Below are 5083 nucleotides of genomic sequence, written 5' to 3'. Positions count from 1 at the left end.
AGCTTGTCGCTTCATCCTCGTGTTGCCACTCACCAAACCCTGGTGTTCACATGAAGAAATGCATCTCAAATAAGAAATAGGGAGTAAAGCAACTACATCATTCTCTAATTTTATTTCCACTACTACATATGAAGATGGTAGTAGAATAGATATCCTCGTAAAAACATGTGAATAGGGGTAGATTCTACATAAAACAAATCAACAGAAATATGTAGGAACCACAAAGTACAACTACAAGCTAGGCTCCCTCGAAACAATCATAAAGGGAAATTCATACAATACAACACAACGCTGATGTGTGATTATTGATAAACAGTAGTTTCTTTTTATAACGCCCATGCATAGATGAGTCCATAGTGGATCGCTTTGCTTATCTGAGGAAGAAATTCATTTAACACTAAAAGAACCATTTTACAACCCAACGGATCCATGCACTACTTTATACAACCCAACATATCCATTTTCTTTAACACTGGAAGAACCATAAAACGAATCTGATAAGAAAGAGGAAAGGTGAACCGCTTTACTTTCTCGACGAAGACGAATGGTGACCCCTGCTTGGCGCGTCGGCCATGGTCTTGTGCAGGATGATGACGCCGATCTGCGTTCCCACACCCACGGAGGGGTCGTAGCTCTCCCATCGCGCCGTCGGTGGGGCTCCATTTCTGGAGTGTGATGAGCACGTGTTCGTCCATCACTGCTGCCTAATCCTCCTTGTTGCCCCAGATCGGGCACGCGTGGCCTCCATGATCGCTCGCCATCCACATGTAGATGTGCATCCGTCAGGGGGGTGGACGAGGAATTGATCAGTGGATCTAGTAGTGGCAGGGAGAGGGGGCAGATAGAATTAGGGGAGGCAAGGGGTCTGGAGGAGCTAGACGGTAGACATATACCAGCGAGTTAATTGCAGGGAAGTACCACACTTGGGGCAGTTGTAACGGATCAGTACCACTATTCAGGTTTTTGACAAGTCAGTACCACGTTTGAGGCTAGTCGTTGCAATACGGGCTAAGCCGCGTATAACTCTGTATTGACGTTGTATCTGACAACCCGGCCCCACCAGTCAGTTCACAAGGCGCCGAACCGGCTTGGCCGGTCTACCTGGTCGAACCCAACTCCCTCGAACCCAACTCACTCACTCCCCATGAACCCTAGCCCTCGCTGTCGGTGTCAAAACCGGCAGATCTCGGGTAGGGGGTCCCGATCTGTGCGTCTTAGGCTGATGGTAACAGGAGGCAAGGGACACAATGTTTACCCAGGTTCGGGCCCTCTCGATGGAGGTAAAACCCTATTTTCTGCTTGATTGATATTGATGATATGAGTAGTACAAGAGTAAATCTACCACAAGATCGTAGAGGCTAAACCCTAGAAGCTAGCCTATGATCATTATGATTATGACCGTGCCTCCAAGGACCAACCTCTCCGGTTTATATAGACACAGGAGAGGGCTAGGGTTTACATGGAGTCGGTTACAAGGAAGGAAATATAATATCTGGATCGCCAAGCTTGTCTTCCACGCAAAGGAGAGTCCCATCCGGACACGGGACGGAGTGTTGAGTCTTGTATCTTCACGCTCCAACAGTCCGGACGAAGCATATAGTCCGGCTGTCCGGATACGCCCTAATCCTGGACTCCCTCAGTAGCCCCTGAACCAGGCTTCAATGACGATGAGTCTGGCACGCAGTCTTGTCTTCGGCATTGCAAGGTGGGTTCCATCTCCGAATACTCCAAAGTGCCTGTTATGATGAATAGTGTCCGGCTTCCCATTAATGTTGTACTCCTCGGCTTCTGTGCCTCAATAATGACCATCTCCATGTGTCGAGTGAATGCGAGGAGCCGAGGTATTTTTGCATCTGCCACCCCCGGTCCGGCAGGTTAACCGTCTATTTGAAGAGACGGGGATTCTCAGATCCAAACCTCACCCTCTTCCCTCGAGCAAGCATCCAACAGAGCGCTCCGGAAAGACCATTCCAACATGGCCGGTCGCTGCAACTCTTCTTCTTGCTCTCCTCGCTCTAAGCCGGGAGACTGGGAAGAGTGTTCAATTCCTCACAGCCGTTTGATAGAGTTACAGACCCAAGGGTTTCTCCCACCGGCGTTCATGGTCCCCGTCCGAGCTGGAAGAGCCACCTATAATGGAGGGGAGCAAGCGAAGGGATCTCCTAATCCATCTCCAGAGGAGCGAATATGACTCATCCCGCATCTGCTAAGGGGCGTCGGGTTTCCTATCCACCCATTTCACGGGCTCCTGGAGTTCTACGGCCTCCAATTGCACAACTTCACCCCTGCCTCCGTGCTGCATATAGCAGGATACGTTGCCCTTTGTGAGCTATTTCTAGGCTACGAGGCCCACTTTGGGTTATGGAAGAAGTTGTTCTGCCTTGTCCCTCGCAACCAGGGAGAATCCCTATGTCAAGTGGGCGGAGCCGAAGTATGGCGCATCGCCGAGACCGGATACCTATCCGGTACTCCCAAGAAGGCACCGTTGAACTGGCCTTCGGAGTGGTTTTATGTCGACGATGTTCCCCTTCTGGATCCAGTCCGGACAGGTCTCCCCAAGTTCAACAACGCCCCGCTAAGGGCACATCAAAACTGGCACCCTCGGGCCCCCCAAGAGGAGGATACTAGGGAAATACACTTCCTGATGAGCAGGATAAAGTTACTGGCCAAATCCAGACTGACGATAGTCGAGGTTATGGCAATATGCATAATGCGGGTAGTGCAACCGCTTCAATATCGGGGGAAGCCCATGTGGCACTACAATAGGGAAGATGATGCCACCGGCTGTGGCCGTAAGGGTCCGGACTCCGCCACTGCTCCAGCGAGGATATTGTACGATCTGTATAAAGGGGAAGAAGAAGAATTCCTTCATATTAAACCGTGGGATGGGTTTTCTATGTACAATCCCCCAAGCTGGGTGACTCGCCACTCTTTCCCCTGCTTTACTCATTCAGGCATTCCTCATCAAGATCATTTACCTTGATATTTTCGAGCAGGAACTGAGGAGGGCCGTAGAAGGAATCTCCAGCCCCACCCTGCAACCAGAGGATCCCGGAAGGGCCCTCAATCCAGGACTCGAAGAGGATCTGGATATTACTGTGGAGCTCGTCAACGGGACATTTTATCAGGCGAGTTGCGATGGCGCCTCAGTGGCTATTACCGCTGACTATCCCGGACTGCTCCCTATATCGTGTGTAAGCCAAGCCAAAAACCCTATCCTCCGAAGAGGACTCCTTTCTGATGTCATGCCTTACACCTGAAGTGTCATGTTTTTGCAGAGACGACGGTCGAAGCGCGGAGCTGAGCCCCTAGGGACCCGTCGACAAAGGGCGTCCGGATCGGGCAGGCTTAAGAGGAAGGCGCTTAGGGCCAAAACGCCGCTACAGAGGTATGGTAAACGCCTGCTCTGTGGTTATTGTATTTGAAATGTAACAGCGCCCTTCGTGTCCTGGCAGGAAGAGGAGTAGTCAGACTATATCCGAGGATCCTGCCAATCACGCCTCCACCAGCCGGATTCTAGAGCCATCTTCGAGAGAGGAGGCTGACATGGGGCCGATGCCGCATTGTCCTCCGACAGAGGATGCGGATATGCTCTCTGCCACGAATTCCGAAGTAGAGAGCGCCATGAATCACCGGCGCCGACGGACCGTACTTCGCAACAACATCTTTTTCGAAGAGGCATTTGATGCTTTCAATTCGGGAGACGCGTACATCTGAGCTGCTCCGGGCGGGCTTGCCCGAGCGACAGACCAGTATACCAAAGATATACGGGTAAGAAAATTTGATAAGCATGTATAGCAGTAGCTCCTGAGACTTGAAACTGTTGGAACAACTGTTTTAAGGATCAATTTATGCACAGGTCCTTGTAGATAAGAATGAGCAATTGTGTCGGGAGCTGGAGGAGTGCAAGACCCAGCTGAGGACCACAGTTGCCAAGTTAGAGGAATCCCAGAAGGCCTCATCTGGTAACATTTGTCTCAATTGTACGAAGATGTACCAGTTAGTTAAGTGGGTAGTATGACAAATCTAACAGAAAATTCTGCAGACAATCCCGGGGTGAATCCAGAGGTCGTAAGAGATGGTGAGTCACATCTCCAAAGGCAGCTAAAGGCCGGCGAGCGTGTTCTTACACAAGTTAGGAAGGAGAAGAATAATCTTCAAGATGCCAATGTCCGGCTGGATGTGGAATTAAAAGATGTCCGCGCTCAGTTGGCGGACTCCGTGAAGGAGAATAAAAGGCTTCGTCGCGGCATTTATAGTAAGTGCCTAGACGAACTGTAGTACAGCTCGGCGAGGAAGCATATTGAAAGAATTTTTATTTGTAGGTATGTTGACGGGCCACCCTGAAGAGGAGATGCCCACGTCGGCAGGCGAATTGCTGCAAGATCTCTCACAACTACACGAGCGAGCTCAGCAGGTGATGCAGGGCATTGCACAGGCCTTGTGGCCATCAAGCTTCCTGCCGAAGGGTATGGGGGAGCTTGTGGATATGCTCCAAGGAGCACGGCGGCACTTCCGATTGTGGGAGATGTCAACCTACCAACAAGGTGCAAGAGAAGCCTGGGCTATGGTGAAGACGCGCTACACCAAGCTTGACCCGAACCATATGGCCGAAGTCGGACCGGCGGGGCCAGATGGGGAGGAAATTCCCGTGAGTCTGGTGTATGACCAGGTAGCGTTAGCCGCAAAGTATTCCCAACAGGATTGTAAGCTAGATAGCCTGTTGGATGGTATAGAGGAGGAATATAGTCAGTCCAAGTGACTGTGTAATTCAATGGACATAAGTAGTCCCTAGCCGGATTAAAATCATTTGTCATGGTGGAACTTTTTGCTTCAGCCCCCGGATCTGACAGTCCGGGGTGTATCCGAATACCCGCTCAGTTATAAAAAACCGGGGTATGCATGGAAACCAGGCATAGGGGTCATAAGTGCTTGAATAGACAAGTACCCAACTAGTTATGTTATATTACATGGATAGGAAGAAACATCTTCCAGGGAGAATAGTTTCGTTAGGGGTTCCTTTCCCTGGGTACGCATGCGACGATGCACATGTCCGGACTGCGAACAAGGACGTGGGATACAA

This window comes from Triticum dicoccoides, chromosome 7B (assembly GCF_002162155.2).
Source record: "Triticum dicoccoides isolate Atlit2015 ecotype Zavitan chromosome 7B, WEW_v2.0, whole genome shotgun sequence".
NCBI lineage: Eukaryota > Viridiplantae > Streptophyta > Magnoliopsida > Poales > Poaceae > Triticum > Triticum dicoccoides.
Note: the sequence above shows the minus strand (reverse complement) of the source record.